The sequence below is a fragment of the Ochlerotatus camptorhynchus genome, unplaced genomic scaffold, assembly GCF_037179485.1.
Source record: "Ochlerotatus camptorhynchus isolate MF236.1 unplaced genomic scaffold, CSIRO-AGI_Acam_v1.1 ptg000202l, whole genome shotgun sequence".
NCBI classification, from domain to species: domain Eukaryota; kingdom Metazoa; phylum Arthropoda; class Insecta; order Diptera; family Culicidae; genus Ochlerotatus; species Ochlerotatus camptorhynchus.
The window spans coordinates 1,161,361-1,186,921 of NW_027040692.1; the positions used below are offsets into that span (position 1 = coordinate 1,161,361).

The 25,561-nt window shown below is 39.1% G+C and overlaps 1 protein-coding gene across 1 annotated transcript in view; it reads left to right on the forward strand.

The window, feature by feature from the left end:
• The window catches only part of LOC135702868 (serine-rich adhesin for platelets-like), a 337,028-nt gene that overhangs the window by 237,095 nt on the left and 74,372 nt on the right, over nucleotides 1-25,561 (forward strand). The window lies entirely within an intron of this gene.

Genomic DNA, 25,561 nt, shown 5'->3' on the forward strand with positions numbered 1-25,561 from the left:
TATGGAAATGTATGGATTCCACACTAGGTTGCAGTATTCCAGAATTGATGTGGTATATAATAGCTTGATGTATGGGTCTTCGAAATTATGACTGAACCTTTTAATGAAGCCTAGCATTCTGTTTGCTTTACTAATGATAGTATTATAATGTTCTATAAAAGTTAGTTTGGAGTCTACACACTTAGAAATACCTAATTTTACACGTGACGGAATCCATCTTTGACATAAAGGATGAGACGTAAACAAACATGTCATGTAAAATTAAGTGCTCCGAGACTGAAAAGTTCGTTACTCGACGAAAAGTACGTTTGATTGAGCTGAATTTCGCGTCTATTATGACTCAATTTTGTGTCATAATTGACGCTCGTATATGTCAGTCTCAGATCACCTAAATTTACAGAAATTTTTCTAAGTGTGTAGGATTCCACCTAGATCTCTTACAATTTTGCTTTTTTCTACTATTTGGTTGGCTAATGATGTTTCAATATGCGGTGTTTCGATTTTTCTGCAAAATGCTACTGCAGTACATTTTTTTTACGTTCAGTTGAAGTAGACTTTTACCACACCAGGTGTGGAATACACAGCAAAAAAATAATTTTGATATCACATCAAAGTGGATGCACTACAATCATGTCGAAAATTTCATGTAATTTTTATGACCACATAAATAAACAAATGCAGTAAAAGCAGCGTAATGTCAGTTCATGCATTGTATTAATGATAATTTTGTCCTTTTTAGCAAGTAATATTACAGCATATTTTCGACATGATTGTAGTGCATCCACTTTGACGTGATATCAAAATTATTTTTTTGCTGTGTATATTGATTTCATTCTGGAATTCTTTTGCATCGCTAGAATTACTTATTTCCATAAAGAGCTTCATGTCGTCTGCATATAAAAGCAGTTTTATTTTTTTAAGTATGTAGGAAAGGTCGTTTATATACAAAATAAAAAGAAGTGGGCCTAAATGAGAACCCTGGGCTACCCCAGAGTTGACTGAAATTAATTGGTTCTGAAAGTTTATTTTGAAAGCGGACTATTTGTTTACGATGTGTTAGGTATGATTGAATCCAATTCAAAAATCCAGGCTCCATTTCTATTTTCTGCAATTTGAGGATTAATAATGGTATGCCGATGCGGTCAAATGCTTTACTGAAGTCGGTGTATAGCGCTTCAACGTGCTTGCCACTGTCCAACGCTTTAAGAATTAAAGATACATATTCTAGAAGATTAGAGGTAGTTGAGCGACCTATAAAAAAGCCGTGCTGTTTACTTGTAATTAGATTTTTCACCTGCTGAAAAATATTGCCGTTTACGATTGATTCAAAACGTTGTGGAATGCAAGAAATAATAGCAATTCCACGACAATTTCACCTTATTTGAAAATTGGTACCAAAAAAGATGATTTCCAAATCTCTCGGAGAATTTTCCATTTTTCAGAGACATGTTGAAAAGACGCTCTAGAGGAAATGTGAGTTCTTCAGAAAGGTTTTTCAAAAATATGTGTGCGATGCCGTTAGGTCCAGACCCTTTCGACGCGTTTAAGTTTGTTAGTGCATTGAGGACTTCATGTTGAGAAAGTTGGTTGACAGAGATGTTTTTAGAAATTTCAGGAATGAATGCAAAGAAATCGTGGTCACGATTTTCTTCGGAAAATGTGGTATATACTTATTGGAAGAAATTTGCAAAGAGATTCCAGATTTCAGAAGAATTCTCACCTACATTTGCATCCAAATTCATTCGCGAAGGAAAATTGCTGCTTTTTAATTTCGTGTTTACATAATTAAAAAAGTTCTTAGGACATGATTTGACTTCATTTTCGGCTTTGCGGTTATAGTCCTCATATGCAGAGTTGATGGCTGTATTTATTTAAATGGTTGCATAAGTTTTGATAGTTTCGCAAATTGGTTTCAGTTTTTTCTTTTTTGTATAGTTTATGAGCTTTCTGTTTTTTATTCTTCAAATTTTTCAGTTGTGGATTGAACCATGCGGGTAGTTTATTGTTTTGTGTTCGTCTTCTTTTTTTTTTTGGATGGTACAGTTTCTAAAATAAGGCTTGAAATTTTTCTACTTCAGTATCGACATTTCCTTCAATACTTATTAAATTTTGCCAATTTATTGTACATAGTCTATGTTTGGCTTCTTCGTAATTTGCTTTATGGTATTTCGGCACTTCCTCGTATTCCCAGTCGCTGGAGGAGGAAGAATTTTAGTATTCAATTGCTGTGTGAAAAACTTCATTTTTCCATAAAGGTGCTAATGATGCATCCACACAGAAGTCTTCAGTACAATTTGTAAATAAAAGGTCTAAATATGAGTCTTGTTGATTTTTTACATGGTTTATTTAATTAAGACCAAAATAAGATATTTTGTCGAATAAGAATTGAAATGTTTCGGCTTCACCTACAACCGGGAGTAAAAATGATTCATTTTCAATGTCTGTAATAAAGTCTGCGTTTCGTTGATTGAAGTCGCCATAAATATGCAGTTTCACTTCTGGTTCCATATTTGACATTATAGTTTCTACAATTTGAAAAAAATAGTTCAAACGACTGCTTGTGGGCATGTTTAGGTGGAAAATACACAGAAGAAAAAATGTGTATTTCACCGGCAATAAGTGCTTTGACCCAGACATTTTCGAATTCCTTGTGCTTATTTGTTATGATTTCTTCAGAAGTAAAGTCAGCATTGATGGCAATGAGCACTCCACCACCAGACTTTTTATTACAGAGTTGAAAATTCCTGTCGTGCCGGAATACATTAAAATTGTTTCCAAAAATTTCTTCGCTTCTGACGCTTTCGTCCCAGCTTGTTTCAGTTCCAAGAATTATTTGAAAAGAAGAAGATAGAATATTCTGGTGGATTTCTTTCATTTTAGCTGGGCTTTTCATGCGATTGAAATTTTGGCAATACACCAAAATTTCAGTGGCATTCTGTTGAGGAAGTGAAGAGATTTTTGAAGGGTCAGTATTACTTACATTAGTAGGGTCTACCTCATGTAGTGTCGTCATTCGATAATAATAATTCCCTTGCATGGGAATAGTCGTCGTTACTTCCTTTAGTAGAGTGCGTCAGTGCCGTTGAAAATTTGGAGGACTGTAAAATTTGCGAGCGGCCTCCCTAGTTTACTGCAGTCGTTGTGTGCGTTCACTAAGTAGGAACGCGCGGTGTGAATTCAGGTCTGCCAAAGCGTCGGTGCGTGGAATTCCGGCTGTCTTGCAATGAGCACTCATACATAGGATTTCTAGTGAAAACTAGACATTGCAAGACAGCGTATATCACGTGATATACGCTGTAATGTGAACGGGGTATTACTCTCAATAATATGAAGAAAACAAATTGTGGCATGTTATTTTTTGAACTGGTATAAAATTAGTTTGAATTTATTCATTTGTTTTAACAAAAATTGGGGATATCTACCGTATGCGTGATAATGTTTGCACCATCGTACAAATAAGGTTCCCGTTTCACCTGTGCATGCCTTGGTTTTCTTTGCATGCACGTAACCTATAGCTCATACCGTAGTAGGCTGTGTATAAATGAAAATGATTTACTTAGTTTGACAGTTGCACCATGACGAAGTGGCAGCGTATTCGTGATTTGTCCCACGCGCAAATGTCACAAAAAGACATTTCAATCGCCGTGGGAGTGTCCCGGTGGACCGTTAAAAGGGTTTTAGGCCAAGAAAAGAAAGGACAACTATCCGCGAAGGTGGCCACAGGTCGTCCGAGGTCAGCTCGGGTTCCGAGGGTTATCACTGCCATCAAAAGGAAGATTCTGGTGAATCCAGTGCGTTCAATAAGGAAAATGGCAAAGGAACACGGGATCAGTGACTTTACGGCACGGAAGATCGTAAAGGAAGACTGCGGGGCGAAGTCAAGGGCACGGTAAAAAACTCACATGATTACCAACCGCATCCGGGAGCTACGAGTCGAACGATGCAAGAAAATCTTGAACTTCCTTAAGCGGAAAAATCCGGTAATCCTGTTCACCGACGAGAGCATGTTTACCGTCGACCCCGTATCAAATTCCAGAACCGACCGGTATATTAGTTCTCTTCCGGTAAAAGACGTAGCCGACGAGCACAAAAACGTGTATCTAACCAAGCATCCTGCTAGCGTTATGGTGTTTGGATTGGTGGCTTCCGATGGCAAAAAAAATGGACCCGGTGTTCATTCCAGAAGGCGACAAGGTCAACACGGAGGTCTACATCGGGATTTTAAGTAAATATGTTCTTCCGTGGATCAAAGAACAGTACGGTCCGAAGCCAATTGTTGTATTTCAACAAGATGGGGCTCCGTGCCACACCTCGAACCGCTCTCAGAAGTGGTTGCAGGAACATCTTCCGTTCTGGGCGAAGGATATGTGGCCGCCATCCAGCCCCGATCTTAAGCCGCTGGATTACTCAATATGGCGCGTCATGAAGGCCAAGGCCTGTTCTAAACGCCACCCGAGTACAGCAAGCCTCAGACAAACATTGACCCGTACCTGGAAAGAAATGGATCCAGACTATGTACATTAAAGGGCGAACACGAAATTATTGCGACACCGAAAATGTCATGCCAATTTTCTTATAATGTTTAGAATCAAACCAAAATTTTAGGGTAGTTTTATACATATATTTACTTCAAAAATCAAAAGAAAAGTTAATCGATGGAGCCTTGAGTGTAAAATTGAACGCATTTTCGCTTGATGCCCTCCATCCAAGTCTTTACAGTGTCATCCGGTACCAGTTTCTCAGTTTTTTTTTCCATTTTATTAACATGTCCTTCTCGTCTTTGACTGTCTTCTTGCTCTTCCGAAGTTCCCGCTTCATTATTGCCCAGTTCTGCTCCACCGGGCGCAGCTCCGGACAGTTTGGCGGATTCATGTCCTTTGGAACAAAATGGACAGAATTGGCCTCATACCACTCCAGGACACTGTGGCATGATGCCAAATCTGGCCAAAATAGCGGAGCTTCGTCGTGCTGCTGCAAGAACGGCAAAAGGCGCTTCTCGAGGCACTCAGATTTGTAGATCTCGCCATTTACTGTGCCCTTTGTCACGAAAGGCTCACTCCTCAGTCCGCAAGAGCAGATGGCCTGCCAAATGAGATATTTGGAGGCGAACTTCGACATTTTCTTCTTCTTAAATTTGTCGTCCACATCGAACTTGCTCTTGCCGGTGAAAAACTCCAACCCCGGAATTTGCTTAAAATCGGCTTTTATATACGTTTCGTCGTCCATCACACAGCAGCCATATTTTGTCAGCATCTTCTCGTAGAGCTTCCGTGCCAGAGTTTTAGCCGTCGATTGTTGCCGCTCATCGCGGTTTGGGAAGTTCTGTACCTTGTATGTATGTAGTCCAGCTCTCTTCTTTGCATTCTGGACGTAGCTCTGCGACATGCCGATCTTTTTAGCCAAATCACGGCTTGAGACGTTGGGATTTGCTTTAATCATCCGCTTCACCTTTCCCTCCGTCTTTTTGTTCTCCGGTCCCGGTTTTCTTCCAGCTCCTTTGCCGTGGTCCAACGTCAACCGCTCCTGGAACCGCTTCAACACTCTGGAGACGGTTGAATGGTGAATGTTCAACATTTTTCCCAACTGCCGGTGCGACAGGTCAGGAAATTCCAGGTGTTTGGAAAGAATTTGTTCTCTCAACTCGCGTTGGTTCACCTCCATTTTCGTTGAATCGAAAAATATGACTTCGAGTTTGACAGCATGTACACAATACACATCAATGAGAAAGTGTGCAAAATAACGTCCTCATTGTAACGGTGGGCCCCACCCTGCAGAGGATGAAATTAAGGGCGCAAGCGGCAGTCTCCTCGGTGGTCAGATGGGCTGACTCCGTTGGGTTCCAGCTTCCCGCCGGCAAGAGCGTGCGCTGCCATATATGCACCACCCGGCATCGGAACAACGGACAGCCCATCATGATCAAACAGCAAGCGATACCGACCAAAAACACAATAAGGGTCCTGGGAGTGCTCCTCGATCGGAACCTATCCCTCGAGCCGCACTTCCAACAGGTGAAGAAGGACTGTCGTAGTCGATCCAACCTGATGAAGACCATCTCCTGCCCCCACCGATCCAACAACCGTGAAATCCGCTTCCGAGTAAAGGGTGATACGGTTAAAATTTGGTCAAAGGAAAACGCGTGTAAATCGGTGAAATCGTTTATTTAAAAAATCAAATTAAATTTCTTTTTCAAGTTCAATTAGTATAAAATTCAGGAAAAATATTCAGTTAGGCTTCCGCTTTTCCAAATCCGAATTGCCGGGCCTTACGCTTGACCCCTGCCATCAGATTTTGTACAGCCACCTTGTCCACCTTCTTCGCCGCAGAAAGCCAGTTTGCCTTGAACTGCTGCTCGCCCTTAGCAGTTTTTTTGGTCTTCTTTAGGTTCCGCTTGACAATAGCCCAGTATTTCTCAATTGGGCGGAGCTCTGGCGTGTTGGGAGGGTTCTTGTCCTTGGGAACCACCTGCACGTTGTTGGCGGCGTACCACTCCATGGCCTTTTTACCGTAATGGCAAGATGCCAAATCCGGCCAAAACAGTACGGAACAACCGTGTTTCTTCAGGAAAGGCAGCAGACGTTTATTCAAACACTCTTTCACGTAAATTTCTTGGTTGACAGTCCCGGAAGCTATGAAAATGCTGCTTTTCAAGCCACAGGTACAGATGGCTTGCCAAACCAGATATTTCTTTGCGAACTTTGACAGTTTCATGTGCTTGAAAACATCTGCTACCTTTCCCCTTCCTTTTGCCGTATAAAACTCCTGTCCCGGAAGCTGCTTGTAGTCGGCTTTGACGTAGGTTTCGTCGTCCATTACCACGCAGTCAAACTTCGTAAGCATCGTCGTGTACAGCCTCCGGGATCACGCTTTGGCTGTCGTATTTTGTTTATCATCGCGATTTGGAGTCACTACCTTCTTGTAAGTCGATAGTCCGGCTCGTTTTTTGGCTCGATGCACGGTTGTAGACGATACACCCAGCTTATTTGCGGCATCTCGGAGAGAGAGGTTAGGGTTTCGCTTGAAACTACCGGTAACTCTCTTTGTCGTCTCAGCGGCTTCCGGTTTTCGATTTCCCCCCGATCCAGACTTCTTGGCTGTCGACAAACGTTCCCCAAACACTTTAATTACATTTGTAACGGTTGAATTGGCAACTTTTAGCGATTTTGCCAACTTTGCGTGCGAGTAGCTCGGATTTTCGCGATGCGCGAGCAAAATTTTGATACGCTGCTCTTCTTGCTTGGACGGCATTTTGACAACTGAAGAGTGAATTCCAAAATCAAAATAGAAGCAACATTCTACACACACACACCTTCAAAATGAGGGGTGTTCAGGTTTTTTAAATGCAAAATTGAAAGAAATACGTCAAGTTGATATTGACCAAATTTTGACCGTATCACCCTTTAGCCCGAGCCATCATCGACAGTCGCCTATTGTACGGCGTAGAACTAACGTGCCTTGCCGCCGAGAAAGCCGTCCAAATCTTGGAACCGGTCTACAACGGATACGTAAGAACAGTCTCCGGTCTCCTGCCTTCCACCCCGGCCGACGCCGCGTGCGTTGAAGCCGGTATTCTGCCTTTTCGGCTCGTCTACACCGCAGCTACCGCTACCAAAGCCGCTGCCTTCCTCGCTAAAACGTCGGGAAACAGCAGGATCTTTCTCCTCGACGAGGCGAACCGACTCCTCCGCACGGTCGCCGACGTAGATCTCCCTCCAGTGGCCAGGGTCCACTGGCACGGAGACAAAAGTTGGCAATCACATCAGATCAGAATCGACAGCCGAATCAAGGACCGCTTCAGGGCAGGAGACAACTCACTGCCTTTGCACCGGACAGTCGTCGAAACTCTCGGGGCGCACTATCAAGATCACGAAATCAGGTGAGTGGGAATGGGGGTTTCAGGAGATAGTTTGGTCGTCAGCAATTCACTTCCGGCCCAGTGCTCGGTGTTTTCCGCTGAGGCAGCGGCCGTCTTTCACGCAACCACCCTTCCGGCCAATCGGCCGATCCTCATCGTTACCGACTCACAAAGCGCAATAATGGCCCTAACCGATGAAGCACCAAAGCATCCGTGGATACAAGGGACGTTAACGCATGCGCCGCCCAACACCGTATACATGTGGGTACCCGGGCACTGTGGCATCCAGGGGAACGTGATCGCCGACCACCTCGCCGGCTCAGGCCCCATCGGACCCAGGTTCTCTGACAATGTTCCGTTCCAGGACATCAAGAAATGGATCAAGCGGACGGTTCGGAGAGCGTGGGACAACGAGTGGAGGAACAATCGAACTCACCAACTACGAAAAATCAAGGCGACCACCGATCCCTGGAAGGATCGACCGAGCCTCAAGGAGCAGCAAGTGGTGTCCAGGCTGCGCACCGGGCATAGCAGGGCCTCCCATAACCTGCGGAGTGCCAGCCTCCGTAGAACACATCCTCATCAACTGTGTGGAGCTCGAGGACCTTCGGGTTGCCTTCGATCTGGAGAGAACCAGCATACGAAGTCTGCTTGGCGACGAGTCCCCGGCAGCAGACGCCCTCATCGCCTTCCTGAAGAAGGCGAATCTTTTTTACAACATTTGAGTGTTTTCTGTTTGTGCTTTTGAATTCGTTGGCCCTTTTGGTAGTGTTTTTACAATATTTTATATAATTAAGCTAAATGCCCACTTGCCAAGATTGGGATCCTCCTTTTGAGGTCTCAATTCTTTTTTGTAATTTTTAAAAGAGATGAACTAGCCTTAGGCTAAAAATCTCTCTAATAAAGGAAAAAAAAAAACTTGCCTTTCAACCTCTTCTTGTATCTAACAAGTACAAAATATGATTATAACATCTAATTATTTCAAAATTCAGAAAATCATGTTTTTATAGCAAGTGAGTGGAAGCAAGCCTGCCGCAAACAATTGGCAAATCAAAGTTGGCACTCGTGGAGAATAAAAGAACTATGGTTTTAAAATTTTACACGGTGAGGTATCCGAGTGCAAGCTTAAAATGCAAATGGAGCATTTTATTTAAATGTGGTTAATGCTACGTTAGTAGAAAACATAAGAATAACTCAATAGACACATAATGTAAAATAAAAATTATTTTCCGATTTTTAGTTGCAAACATCGATTTCCACTTTTCTACAACCGCTGCAGCAACCAGATATAATTAAAATGCTCCAATTTCAAAATAAAACCATTTTAAGGTTGCACTTCTATTCTTTGTTGTTTGTTGCTTTGATTTGCCAATCAAGCACACACAATATAGTGTGATGAGTTTCAAGCTAAACTACCTTACAGTCAGGTCAGGATGGGCACTTTTATATGCCTCGAAGGTTCCCTGTGAAATGCAGGCAAATTGGCAAATCAAACTTAGCTCCCGTGGAAAAAAATGTGAACTATGAATGGGATGATGATATCAAAATTGTCCACGAAGAGATATACAAGTGCAATCTTAAAATGCTTTTATTTTGAAAATGGAGCATTTTCTGAAATCTAGTTGTCAGCGGTTGTAGAAAAGTTGAAATCGATGTATGCAACTACAAATCGGATTTTTTTTTAAAATAATATATGTCTTTTGAGTAACTAGCTCCTAAGTTTTCTCTTGACGTAGCAATAACCAGTTTCATTCAAATAATTTGATCGCAAAATAAATGCATTTTAAGATTGCACTCGTATACCTTCCCTGGAAATGTTTTGAAATCATCATCAGTTCTTCTAGTTCTTCTATTATCCGCGGGGGCTATTTCATTTGCCAATAGTCCCGCCCTCAGTAAAGGTTACATGCGTTAAAATTTGTAGAGATTCATTTAATTGCTTAAAATACAAATCCTTCCCATCATATTCAAGATCTTTTTTTATTTTTGATTTGATGATTACTTCGCTGCAGCGGCATGACGTCAGTTAAAAAGGGGTAGATGCAATATTCTGCAAATTATAACTTTTAATTGTTTTTGATTCTTAGCTCGGTTTCTTTAGACGCTCTAGCCAAGTAGCAAATTCCTCAAATGTGAACATCTTCAGTTAGGTATGTGTTTTATACAAGCAATACTTTTCTTTGATGGCCTTTCCAAAACATGTTCCTGGTTAAATACTTTGTTAAAATCGTTTGAAAATAGAATCTGAACTGAAAGGCGGTGATTTATTGACAGATGCCACATACCTCTCAATCAAAAGTTTAAGAGAATTTCAAATTTCCCGGTTGAGCGTCTTAACACGAAATTCGTGCATTATCATCACATAAAATCGGAAAATCAATTAAATTTGGCATTTACCTTCAAACGACTATCGAGTTCCATCAAATACTTCCTTAACGCAAGCAATAAATTAAGTTGTCCTGGTTCTTCAATCAATTTGCATAGTTTATTGACATCAAAGTCGTCAGTCTCTTCCGTGACTTCATAGTCCAAAGACAGGTTGCCCCACAACTAGTGAAACTAATAAAAGCGAAAGCCCGAGTTCAAACCGGTGCAATCGGAACATCTCGATCGAATGAGATTTTTTACGAGTTGGCCAAAAGTTGTGTGACTTCGCCCGGGAAAGATCTACGAGGAATTCGAAACACTTCCGCCAAGCTCTCTTCAGTTTTGGCGCCGATTTTCTGAACAAGAACGCAAACAAGCAACCGAGAGGAAACATGCTTGTCTACTTTTTATTGCTTCTCATAAATGCACCGCAATTTGTTGCGGGCAAGATGGATCGCTGTAGGGTAATGAAATAAGGAATTTACTTTAATGCTTGTTCATCTTAATAGTTGCGGTGTGACTCATTGCTGGTCCTTTGGGCCGCGGGATTATCTATTATAGCTGAAGTAAGTTACAGAAGGGATTCGAATAAATAACACCCCGTCAATGCGACAAGCATCCTCCGGGTCCAGGTTGAAGTTAGGGCAGGATCCGACTGCCCGTGGGTTCATTAAAATTCTTTGCTAGATGTGTGCATGAGATAAGCCCGTTTTGCACCACCAGCAATGTCATTACTGTGCTTTGTGTCTGCTTTGAAGTTTGTTGAAAGCCTTCGAATGATATTTTCTCCCAAGAGCTAATAGCATTAACAGTGGTTTCCTCATTAACTCTCAATTAGATCCGTTGAGAGAATATGTGAAGAATTTTATTGAAATTAATTATCCCAATGAGTGGTATGAAAAAAGGGGTACTCTCTGACTAAGTAAATCAAGGTAATGTCAGCAGCAGATACTAAAGCTTTGGTAGCATATGGTAGATTTGCCATTTAGAGAACCATGCAGGAAATGCAGTTTTAAATTAAAAAAAATTGAGTGATTTATATGTAAACTTCTTCGGGAAACACCTTTTTGAACTCATCTGCATCAGATTCATGGAAAATATTAGTCAAATGCTATTTAACCCATGGAGTAAACTGCATTTTAATGAAAGCTTTGAGTGTGTTGATTTATTTCCTTTAAATTCCGTTATAATTGCTTAAATTTCAACAGATACGCGTATTCGTCTACTACTTGCAGACTTCATCAGTGCCAAGCAGTCTTGTAAGCGGTCACGGTAGTCGACACATTTTCTGTGATAATTGACTGCCTTTGCCTCCAACAGTTGCAAAACAAGCTATCATAGTACAGTACCAAACTAAAATGTCGTATGACAGGCTCTGTCATACGACACTGTCGCCGAAGACCATCACGAATGTATTTATTTTAGTTTTTCTCATAATAAGAGCTGCTGATGGTGTGCTTGTGTGAATTCTGAAAATAGCAAGCAATGATGTCCTACACACTAAGATTTTTTTACAGGAGTCAGTATTTTTTTACTGGGTTTTTGAATTACTGAAAAAGTCGGTAAAAATTCAAATGACCGTTATCCGTAAGGAATCAATGAAATCAACCATTTTAATTTTCTATCATTAAATGGGGTTAACAGAACTAAGTATGTACAAGTTCAGAACAAATTTTCTCATTAATAAATTTTCCACAGACTTTTAAACTTTTACCGAACAGTTCCGCAATTCAAAAACTCGGTAAAACCGTACTGACTCGATTAGTGTGTAGTAATAATATTTCTGATCAGAAACGGTTTAATTTACACCAAATTGAGGAATTATTACGAAATCACACATGTCATATGATAGCTATTTTGATAATTTTCTTTTAGCTCGAATGTTATTCTACCGCTCGTGTTGTGTGAGAGAGACGACGGTAGAGCATGAATGTTCGAATACAAACAGACTGTCGCGCACGACAACGAAGCGAGTGTAGTAAAAAACGTCAACTGTTTCAACCCCTGGTGCCAAGTACTCAACACCACTGAAGAATCCATCTTTTATCTACTTGTTAAGGTGCCCCCACACGGAGGCTATATCTATAGCGAGCTATGTGATAGAAAACTATATTATAGCCCATAGGGACACCTAAACTATGACGTGATAGCTGACTTGCAAGTTATAGTTTAGAGCTATGACATAGAGCCAAATTTATTGTCGTGTGTACACTCTAGCGATAGTTTCTATATCATAGTTGCAAGCTAAAAACTATTCCATCAAGCCGAAATAGTTCATAGTTTATTGGTAATAGTTTTTTGACAGCAGTCTGTGCGCGGCGCTTTTGTTTTTGGAATATGGACACTGGAGACTATGCGATAGTCCACTGGAAGATCCCGAACATCCTTAAAAGTGCTCAATTCATGAAACTGGTCGTAGAGCTCCACGGTTTTTTAGAAACCACTCATAGACGTATTATCACAATAAATTCGGAGTTTTGACCAGAAAATAGATCCGGAACATTCGTAAAAATGGTCAATTCATGAAACTGATCCTAGAGGTACGCGGTGTTTTTAAACCACTCATAAATTAATATGAATAATAACACAATAAGACGGTATTTTTAAATGGCATATTGATTCAATTTTGTACCAATCTCCAAAGGAAGATCTCTAAGAAGTCAAGAGAAAAAAATCCAAGAATTGCAAAGAATAATATTCAAAAATTCCGTTAAAAGTATCTAGAAGTTATCAAACACTTTAATACCACCTGAAATCATCCATGATGAAAAATTGAAAAATTATGTCTATGAGCAGTTCTAAAAAACCATAGAGTGCTGAGATCAGTTTTCTTGAACGATCTTCTATTTTTATCCGGATAATAATAATAATATCCGGATATTCCAGAGCACCATCCAATGGGGTCCATTTTCCAGTCACTCATTCCAGTCTTATCTTTTATTATCTTGGGAGCGTCTATGATGTTACAAGAGAAGCATTCATGGTCTCCAGGGTTTATTTTACGATCATAACTCCGAATTCATAATCATAAGACGTCTATGAGAGTTTTCGAATAATACGGAGTTGTTGGATCAGTTCCATGAATTGACCACTTTTACGGATGATTCGGATCTTTCGGAAGACCATCCACTGCACAAGTCCCAAAGCCGTATTTAGGAAGACAAAAATGTTTAAGGTATATAGAGTCTTAGGGAAAGTTGCTTCATATTTTATGGCCAATTTTTGACGTAGGACAACGTCTTTGATGCAACATGTGACAAAATTATGAAAGATTTTGAACGTTAATAACTCTGCTGCCCCTGGACCAATTTCAATAATGTTATCACCAATCCATCATAAATATTCCTACACATCCTTAAATTTAAGACTTTATCATTTTTAAAAATGTCACTATTGAAAAATGCACGAATGTGCAACTGTTGCTATGATAGTTAAAATTATCACCGATTTCCTGCGAAAAGCGATTTCCCTAACACAGATTTCAAATTTGAATTCCATCCGGTCTCACCAACCGGTGTTTATTCAATCACCGCGTGGGGAGTAGTGGAGTTCTCCGGTACACAACGAAAGGCTCCTTGCAAGCTGCTAGCGATCAAGACTGACCTCAACCGCTGATCGGATTCAGTTCCAACTATCGTGTGTGATGAAGTCCGGTCGTCGGCATCAGTAGCAACAGTGCTATCGGCACGTGGCGTTGAACATTGTTCTCTAGTACACAACGAAAAGCTGCCTGCAAGCAGCGAGTTACAGCCCACATGAGCATCCACATGAAGGAAGAAGAAGCCGCACCGCTGTTGATCGGAATCAGTAGCTCTTCGTGAGTTTCTGTGGGCCATCTATGTCAAGCGCGTCATACTAAAGAGTATAAACAGAGAGAACCCCGCTCAAATTCCTATTCCTACACAAAACACAAGCTCCTGCTGCAGTTAACAAATAAGATTTATTATACATTGCGTAAAACCCCATAGGGCTGTCTCTTGTAGTTTTTTTATGTTAGTGAAATTAGGGTGGTCGACAAAATTGGTGAATTGAATATACAAATTTTTTATTATTTGAGGTCTATCTCTGCAATGTTCTAAAAAGTTATAGAACAATCAATTCGAAGTATTTTTGTTCAAGATACTAAATTTATATCTCTTATGGTTCATGAGTGATGATATTTTTTAAACAAGCAGGTTAGGGTGGCCCCTAAAAAACAGATTTAGTTGAATAACTTTTCATACGTTCATTTCTCGTAAAAACGTTGTTTTGGACACATTTAGAACTAATGATGACGCATATTGATGACGCAACCATGTTGCTATTTTTTATTAGAAGGTTATGGATGTATTCTTCGTTTTTTTTTTAATTGCCAATATCTCTAAAAGGAGCAAACCGGTTTTCATTTGAAAGATCGTGTTTTTTTTTTTATTTTTGGTAAAAAACGGTGAGAGCGTTTCTTGTTTTAAATATTTTATTTTATTTAAAAAAGTAAAAAAAAATTACCAAACACTAGCCATAACTTTTCAAATAAAGGATATATCAACTTAGTTGCTTTAGCAAAAATATGCGTCATAAACTGAAAGTATTTAAAACAATGTTTCAGCGAGAAATGAACTTATAAAATGATATTTAAAGAAAGCCGATTTTCTAGAGGCCACCCTAACTTGCTTGTTTAAAATAATCATAAGTAATGAACCATAAGAGATAGAAATTTGATATGTTAAGCAAAATTGATAAAAATTGATTATTTAACAACTTTTTAGAACACTGCATTGGTCTATCTCAAATATTGAAAAAGTTTGTATTTTCAATTCACCAATTGTATCGACCACCCTTATTTAACTAACATAAAAATATTCGCCAAAGAATACGAAGAATCTTTCCTCAAGACACCATATACCTAAGAGTGATGGTTTGGGCGCAAATATTTTTGTCTTCTTTAAAACGTCTTTGAAACGTCTGTGCACTGGTCCCCCAGGGTAAAGTTTCAGGTCATGACTCCAAATTGATTCTGATAAGATGCCAATGAGTGGTTTTGAAAAAAGCGGACCTAATTGTGAACCATCTCGTAGTCCCAAGGGTTCATTTTAAGGTCACAACTCCAATTTTATTCTGATGATACATCTATGAGTGATTTCGAACGATCAGAAGAACTCTAGGATCAGTTTCATGAATTTACCTCTTTAAGGGATGATTTGGATCCTCTGGAAGGCCATTTCGTGGACTCAAGAGTCAATTTTCCGATCACAACTCCGAATTCAAATTAATTAGATGTCAATGAATGGTTTTGAAAAAAAAAAAAGTAGAGTTCTAGGATAAGTGAATTGACCACTTTTACGGATGTTCCGAATTTTCCAGTGGACCATCCCGTGGACACCAGTGTCTATATTCTGGTAACAACTTTGAATTAATTCTGATAAGGTGTATGGCACGGATTTGGTCCTCTGGAAAAGTGGTATCAGCGATAGGAGATGTAGCTCATTCCTATACAACTACTAGGCAATTGAGCAGTCATCAAATACCACGCCGTCACTGATCCGGCCTTTTGCTCCTATGTTGATACAAGTGAATTTGCATTCAGCGTTTACCAACGCCATCAGAACGATGCCGAATTGCTTTTTTGTAATTGAAGTAGTCGCTGACACTGTTTCCAGGGACTTTTATGTTGACGTGCTTCCATCCAACGCTCCTACACAATTCGGGAATTGCCATTTTTCTTCGAATCTCTGGCCAATTTTAATCCACTCCTCTTCCGTTGACGGCATCTGAAAAACGTACAGTCAAGATTCCTTTAGTACGGATTCATTCTTGCCGAATTACTATAGTACGGTTGATCCGGCATTAACGAATACACGTACCATACGGGATTTGAGGTAATTGTATGGCACTGATTGTACGGCAATTTGTAGAGATAGCTTCCTGATCTCTTTGATGAAGTTGCTAAGCAGATAGTTGGCTACCTTTTGGGAAGAGTCAGTTTCCGGTAAGTAGCAAGACTGGTCATGTGATCCGGAACATCCGTAAAAGTGGCAATTCATGAAACTGATCCTAGTAGGCCTATTCTGCGCGGCGTGTGAGGTGGGGTGAAACGACATCACTTCACTGTCACTTCACCTCACTTTTGGTTACCAGGTGAATCTTTGTCATTGACGAAAAAATGATTTTGACGAAGGATTTTTTAAGGATCATGTCTATCAGTGAATATGTGAAAAACAATTTTGTCAATATCGTGCCAAAGTCTGTCAATGAAAATAACAAATCTCAGCACTGCACAGTGGTGCAAAAGGCCAAATCCATGAACTTTTTTCATTAGCACCTTTTACAGTGGTTTTTTTTTTCAATACGGTGTCTTCAGAAGTGTTTTTATAAATGACAAGACCCATTGAATGAAGTTAAGTTTTAGTTTGAAACTTAACCACAGGTGGCGCTGAAAAATCTAGAGACGTCATGTCTCTATCTGCTTGCGATTTTGAGTTATGAAGCGTTTTTTATAGAAGGACCTCAAAACTCCGTTTTTTGAAATATTTCCGAAATTATTTGTTTTAGATGACTATAATGTTCTGCAACTTTTTAAAAATCAATAAAATACACAACTTTGTTAAAGACAAAAAGGTTATATCTGCCAAACAGAAAATCTTATAGGCAATATCAGCTCAAAACTATCCAAATTTCTAGCATCCACAAACTTCAAAGAGGCAAAAAGGGGCAGACGGCTCCTCCATATGATGAAACTATAGTGAAAATACTATGCGTTCATCAGAGTAAAAATTTGTTTGCAAATAACATTCTGAAAATTTTGACTGCACAGAAGGTAAGTCAAATATTGATTACTTATATGAATAGTATTGCGTTTTGTTTTCTGGATATTCTGCATACTTGTAATTTTTGTGTTTTATTGCTGGGGAATGGTTTTTGAGCATGTATTTTATTGATTTTGAGTTGTGTATTTTATTGATTATTAAAAAGTTGCAGAACATTATAGTCATCTAAAACAAATAATTTCGGAAATATTTCCAGAAAATGGATTGTTGAGGTCCTTCTATAGAAAACGCTTCATAACTCAAAATCGCAAGCAGATAGATACATGACGTCTTGTACAAAGTATTTAGTTATGAAGCAACCTACAACTTAGGTGAAGACTTTATATCTCTATCTGGTCAAACTAAAAAGTTAGATTTTGCAGTGCCACCTGTGGTTAAGTTTTAAACTAAAACTATACTTCATTCAATGGGTCTTGTCATTTATAAAAACTCTTCTGAAGACACCGTATTGAAAAAAAACCTCTGTAAAAGGTGCTAATGAAAAAAGTTCATGGATTTGGCCTTTTGCACCACTGTGCACTGCCAGGAAGTTATCTCTTCAAATTACCATACAATAAGAGTTTGGCAACCATTTTTGCTTTCCTGCAAATATAATTTTCAATTTTAAATTTTTGTTTAGTTGAAAAGCACTTCTTTTATCTGTTGCCATGTATCTCAGAGTCAATGCCAATCGCGTTTTTGGAGTTACAGCTTTGCGCATATTGGTATCCTGCTTGGTAATAACCGGTGAAATTTTCTCCAGAACATAATCAAAATCCTGCTTCGTCATTGTGACAAAATTACGGTAGTATTCTGAATCTTCATCGCCCAACTCCATCAGAAGATTAATCTCGATTCCGAAGACTACACGCTGAGCAATCCACGATTTTGTCCAGATTGTACGACTTCTCCGCTTAATTCGCCTCTTCAAGATGAGGTACGCTACAACTGCTTATCTGCAATTATGTTTTTTATGATGTGCACAGGTTAATTAAGCGAACAAAAATACACAAAAAAAAATTTAATCGTGTGTACACTCGAAAATTCTATTTTATAGCACTACGTCATAGTTTTCTACTACATAGCTACTATTAGGTCATAGCTCGTAGTTTTTGAAAATTGTTTCCCAAATCTCATAGACCTATGATATAGAAATCTAAATCGGTTATGTCATAGAGAACTATAACATAAATATCATGCGCCGTGTGGCGGCACCGTTATATAAAGGGTGATACGGTCAAAATTTGGTCAAGGGAAAACGCGTGTAAATCGGTGAAATCGTTTATTTAAAAAATCAAATTAAATTTATTTTTCAAGTTCAATTAGTATAAAATTCAGGAAAAATATTCAGTTAGGCTTCCGCTTTTCCAAATCCGAATTTCCGGGCCTTACGCTTGACCCCTGCCATCAGATTTTGTACAGCCACCTTGTCCACCTTCTTCGCCGCAGAAAGCCAGTTTGCCTTGAACTGCTGCTCGCCCTTAGCAGTTTTTTGGTCTTCTTTAGGTTCCGCTTGACAATAGCCCAGTATTTCTCAATTGGGCGGAGCACTGGCGTGTTGGGAGGGTTCTTGTCCTTGGGAACCACCTTCACGTTGTTGGCGGCGTACCACTCCATGGCCTTTTTACCGTAATGGCAAGATGCCAAATCCGGCCAAAACAGTACGGAACAACCGTGTTTCTTCAGGAAAGGCAGCAGACGTTTATTCAAACACTCTTTCACGTAAATTTCTTGGTTGACAGTCCCGGAAGCTATGAAAATGCTGCTTTTAAAGCCACAGGTACAGATAGCTTGCCAAACCAGATATTTCTTTGTGAACTTTGACAGTTTCATGTGCTTGAAAACATCTGCTACCTTTCCCCTTCCTTTTGCCGTATAAAACTCCTGTCCCGGAAGCTGCTTGTAGTCGGCTTTGACGTAGGTTTCGTCGTCCATTACCACGCAGTCAAACTTCGTCAGCATCGTCGTGTACAGCCTCCGGGATCGCGCTTTGGCCGTCGTATTTTGTTTATCATCGCGATTTGGAGTCACTACCTTCTTGTTGTCCGGCTCGTTTTTTGGCTCGATGCACGGTTGTAGACGATACACCCAGCTTATTTGCGGCATCTCGGAGAGAGAGGTTAGGGTTTCGCTTGAAACTACCGGCAACTCTCTTTGTCGTCTCAGCGGCTTCCGGTTTTCGATTTCCCCCCGATCCAGACTTCCTGGCTGTCGACAAACGTTCCCCAAACACTTTAATTACATTTGTAACGGTTGATTTGGCAACTTTTAGCGATTTTGCCAACTTTGCGTGCGAGTAGCTCGGATTTTCGCGATGCGCGAGCAAAATTTTGATACGCTGCTCTTCTTGCTTGGACGGCATTTTGACAACTGAAGAGTGAATTCCAAAATCAAAATAGGAGCAACATTCTACACACACACACCTTCAAAATGAGGGGTGTTCAGGTTTTTTAAATGCAAAATTGAAAGAAATACGTCAAGTTGATATTGACCAAATTTTGACCGTATAACCCTTTACTACCCAAGTAACAATTTTGGTTTTATGAGGGTTCTGTAGACTATGATTAAGACTTGTAGAATGCTTTAAAACCTGTTCTATCGAGGTTATGTTACTTGGGTAATCAATAGGTATCAGCAGGTATCCACTGCCATGTCACAATTTACCTAACCAGGTACCTTAATACATGCTACGATGTGTGGTTTTAGGCAGCATGCTAAAGAGTCTCGAGTATCTGTTTCCTTGATCTCTTTTAAGCAAGTTTGATGGATTATGTTTAAATATTTCTAAACTTTCTGCTACGTCTAGTTTCCAAGGCGAAGGTACATTCCGCAAGATATTAATGTTAAGGTGCCGCCTCGCGATGTAAAACTTTTGACGGGGAAGCTGCTTAAAATTGAGTTTGACGTAGGTTTCGCCATCGATCAAAGTGCAGCCCTTTTGTTTCGTGTTTCGACGATCATATTTACAAGAGCCCTGCACGCTTTTTGGCCACGGAATTCTGCTTCATGTGCCGGTTTGGATGTTCACTGGTTTTCTACGACTTGTAGAGCTTCCATTTCCCGGTGGTTTCCACCATCCCGGGATTCGTGAAATATTTATTTGATATCCTGGGAAATCCCGGGATCCCGGGAAGTGAACAAAGATAGTAAATTGTTTTAATATTCGTACGTTTCATCTCCATTTTGAAGACATCTCATGATTTGTGAAGTTGTTTCAAAACATGCGGAAGCTGGAGCAGGCTTCCGATGGATTTTTTTTAGTTTTAAGCTGGCATATTGAGATTTTTGTTAAATAAATGAAGTTTTTGGCTTCACATTTTAAGCTTCTTCCTGAATATGTTGAATATGAATAATGTAACCAAAATCCGAATATTTCAGAATAAAACTTGATCCAATTGAATATTCACAGGACTTCACTGAAATATTCGATTAACTGGAGATCTTTTGAATACTTCCTGATCAACGTACAGTTTTGGGAAAATATCTTCACAATAATACTTGATCAACATGAAGCCTTGTAAAATATCCAGAGGACTTTATTGTGATCTTAGATCAGCTGGAGATCTTTAAGTACTTTCTAACCGATCTGCTATCTTGAGAAAGCTAATTGAATGTTTGACTAGTTTAAGATCTTGAGATTTCCTGATCAACCTGAATTCACTAATATCTGACCAACCAGCAATCTTGAGAGACTTTCTAGAGACGTTATTTGAATTTTATGAACAGTTGAATATCTTAAGAATAATAATTGATCAACCTGAAGTCTTGAAAAATATCCAGAGGTCTTTAAATCTCGGACCAACTGCATATCCTTTAAATACTCTCTAATCAAACTTCCATCTTGCAAGGATGTCTAAAAAATGTCGTTTGAATTTTTGAACAGTTGCAGATCTTCAGAACATTACTTGATTAAGTTGAAAAGTCTTGAATAGTATCGAGAGATATCATCGCAAATCGGTGAATATCAGTTATACGAAGATTCCTGTACTTTCAAGAAGTTTCTTGAACTTAAGCTCAGTTCCATGAACTCAAAGCCTGTATAAAGTTCTCTGAATATGTAGAATATTCGACGAATTCCTGGGATATTCCGTCAGCTTCTTTGAAGTTCCCAGTACATCAAAGATTTTTCCATAGCTTACATCTTTCATTTTTTTGATAGGTATAATTTAATTTCTGCTTAGCTTGCAGAACTTTCAAATAATTCATGCGATGTTCCGTAATCATCGTCCACGAAGTTGTTTAACATTCTACGAAGTATCCTGAAGATCTATGATGGTCCCTGAAGTTCGACGAACTTCTATGAAGTTCTCTGAAATTAAATGAATGTCTCTTGACATCTAAGAAGTTCCCTAATGTGACATGATGTTTTGTTTGTCAGCCAAATTTCACAATAGTGCGTACAGATCATGAGGAGTATGGTGGATGATTTCTCTCATGAATGTATTTGTAAAAACTATTTTGCCGTGCTTTAGGATTACACAGATTACATACTTACGGGTGAAGGTAATGCATACCTTTGTGCGTAACAAATGACATCGATAGCCAGGATAGAAAACGGTGACCTATAGAAGTTCCTCCAGAAGGAGTAAGCATTTTACAAGATTCAGCTCGCTAATCTAAGGAAGGACTCTAAAATCTGCAAATACTGAGTTTTTTATCAGTTGAGACTAGTACTACGTACTTCCAACCATCTTAACAATGAATTTCAATGGTTTTCGATCAACTATGAATGATGGACATCTCACAACGCTCAACCTAATTTTCGTCATGTACCATCTATATACACGATTATAAAATTTAATAAAAATGTTCACGGTTTGCTTCACTGCTAGATCATATTTTTCACGAGTGCTTCTTGTACAACGATTATGTACAAAAAGTGATGTCTGTGTGCCATACTTTCGATAAATCAGAATGAATGACAAACGAAGGGAAGAGATATATTTCATAAGATGTGAAAGTTCTGGATTCTGCTACAGATATTCCAAGATAGATTTTATGGGGTAAAAGAGTGATAAAAAAATTCCCGGGATTAACGCAATCCCGGGATTTATAAATTTATTTCCCGGGATTCGGTAATCCCGGAAAATGTCACAATCCCGGGATTTTCATCCCGGGATGGAAGCTCTAACGACTTGTATCTTTCCCTGGCAAGGATGTTCCGCACCGTTGAAAGTTGGCGTTGTACCTTCTGGCCACAACTCGGATCGAAAGGCCGGGGTTTGCTGTAATGCACCTCAACACTTTACTGTGCAGCCGACGATCCCTGGTTCCAGTTTCTTCGTAGGTCCGCTGATTCCTTTCCACACTCAGGGGTTCCTTGTATGTTTTTAACACTCGACAAACTGTTGTTTTCGGCATCTTCAGCACTTTAGCCACCTTGGAACTGGACCACTCCGGATTTTCCAGGTGTTTGTGCACACTATTTTTTTCTCTTTCGAGTTCCATTTGACGTTATTTCTGCATGCAATCGACTACTTTGATCAAACTTGCACCAGTTGTTCTCTATAGAAGTGAAAACAAACCACTGTCAAAGATTTTCGATTCCCAACACTAGAGGCGTGCTACACGGATAGAAATCTCCTTATACCTTTTGGCAAATTTCTATTGCTGATTATTCATAAAATGTATAAGTCAACTAATAAGCAGACGCCTTGCAAACAATTAATGAAGATCATGTGTCAAATGAAATGCATAAGCTGTCACACATACCTTTTATGCATTCTTATAGGACATATGTGGTTTGTCTTGTGGAATGTATAAGGCTGATGTTGTGGCAAAAATGTACAAGTGAAACACATGAATAAAATAATTGATTTTCGTTTCGTGTAGCGGCGCGCAAGGGGTGTTCCAATTTACTTTTAGTCAGCCTTTATATAGTAGCAGGAGCATCGATTGACACTGATAACTTTACTTTGTTCACCTTTGTTACTTTTGACGTAATGAAAATTTGCTCTTGAGACACAATATTACCCATCCCTAATGAATAAGTACCATAAACGAACTGTATCCCGGATGGGTAAACAATCCCACAAATTATCGTTAAGCTCTCTTTTATGGTTGTTTTTATTAGAGATACGCTAATGCCTTGTTCAGACTGGAGAGTTATAACATGTTATAGCACTATCTAGATGGTGGTTTCTGTATTACAATTATTTGACAACCGTTATAATATGTTATAACTGCTCTGTCTGGCCAGCGTTTAATAGAGGATTTGGTTCTCTTCTGTTGCGTCTAAAACAAAATGGGTAAGTCTGACCGGCACCGTATCTGAGATTGGATTGTTTGTTATTTAATAATTAATCATGGACATTAAATTTCGTTGCTGAACATCGTGACTAACATTAAAAATGGTCCAACATGTTGAAAATACATAGTTTCTGATTTATAAAATTTGTAATAACTTGAGAACGGCTGGACTTAGGCAAAACAATTTAGTATATATAGTTGAAGATGCTAATTTCTAATAACAGACTAAACTTCCGTTAGAGTACGGAAGTGTGAAAATTGTATAAAGAGAGTAGAAAGCGAGCAAAGACAACTTTAGGAAGGTACAAATCGGTACAAGAGAGATGATCAAACCGATTTGTACCTTCCTAAAGTTGTCCTTGCTCGTTTTCTACTCTCTATATACAATTTTCATACTGCCGTACTCTAACGGAACTATCAACTCTATACTTTCATCTCCTCATCTATCCTACACAAATTACCACTTTATTCTGTTATTTGAAATTAGCATCTTCAACTACGTAAATTGTTGACTTCACGCAGAAGTAATACAAAGCATATAGTCAAAGTAATAATGTATGCTAATTTGTTAAAACTGTTGCATAGAATATATTTATATTTCTTTATAAAAAAATGTGCAGTTCAATTATGTTCGAAACTTCAATTTATGAAACAAAAATTTATCAAATTACTGGTTAATATTTTCCTTCAACTTTAAGCTCATAATTTCAGGTTTTATCGCAAAATATATTTCAAAAGTCGAAGTTTTATTATTTTTCTCATGTCAAAAAATAACTCAACTTTGATTTTCGAAATATTTTTTCCTTTTTGATTTTTTTTGACGTAGAAGTACGTCTGTGATTTCTATATGGGGGTAAACTTTGTGAAAACCGAAAACGTAACATGTAACAAAATTATGAAAGATTTTGAACGATAATAACTCTGCTGCCCCTGGACTAATTTCAATAATTGTATCACCAATGGATCAAAAATAAAAGACTCAATCATTTTTCAAAATGTCACTATTGAAAATAGCACGAATGTGCAATTGTTGCTGTGATAATAAAAAAATATCACCGATTGCCTGCGATTTCCCTAACACAGATTTCAAAGTTGAATTCCATCCGGTCTCACCAAACGTTGTTTATTCAAACACCGCGTGGTGAGTGGTGGTGTTCTCCAGAACACAACGAAATGCTCCCTGCAAACAGCTAGCTATCAAAACTGCCCTCAACCGCTGATGTGTCCGGTCGTGCTTTCGGCGTGTGGCGTTGAACATTATTCTCCAGTCGACAACGAAAGGCTGCCTGCAAGCAGTGAGCTGCAGCTCACATGTGCATCCATAGAAGGAGTAAGAAGCCGCACCGCTATTGATCGGAAGCAGTAGTTCTTCGTGAGTTGCGGTGGGCCATCTATGTCAAGCGCATCATACTAAAGAGTATAAACAGAGATAACCCCGCTCAAATTCCTATTCCTACACAAAACACAAGCACCTGCTGCAGTTAAGAAATAAGATTTATTATATGAGACCACGTAGTCCTACGTCAACATTGCTTACAACTCCATAGGGCTGTCCCTTGTAGTTTTTTTCAAATGATGTTTAATTACCTACAACTTCTTCTCAGATGTCGTTTTGATCCGATAAGTCATTATCAAGTTATATTTTTTGAAAAAAATAAATCCGATTTTAGATACTCCGTTTTCAAAAGTTACTCTTGAGAAAAATAATCATATGTAAGCGAAAAATGCAACCTTGGGTTGTATCCAATTTTAATAAAAGTTTCGTTCAAATCGGAGAGGGTAGAAAAAAAATGGCAAAAAATTGTTTATGCGTTCAGGGCTAGAAATTCTCTTTGACGAAGCAAGTTTAGATTGGTTAGGAATTATCGCATAATTATTAAAAACATTCTCTTGTTCTACTATCTTGTTCAATTATTAGGGGGAGGATTCCACTATACAAAACATAATCTTTTGCAATTTTGGCAAAAGTATAAATACCATCGATTTTGCCTCACTGCACAGACCACGCTACTTCAACTCGCCTTAGCTCTTCAAAGACCTTAAAACCGCAAAGAATGGCTAGAGCTACACGACCCGGCCGTAATAATATCGTTTTATAACAGCATTAAATTTATCAACTTTACTGTCATTTCTCGCCAGTCCTAGGAAACTTAATTTATGAAGGAATAACGTACTTGCTTATGCTACCAGCTAGCCACCGACCGCCGCGCTGACGACCGACGATGTGACAATGGTTTATTTGCTGTCACTTGGAATTTTTCTATGTTATGCTTTGCGATACCAGATTCCTATCGCACCATGCCCATCCACA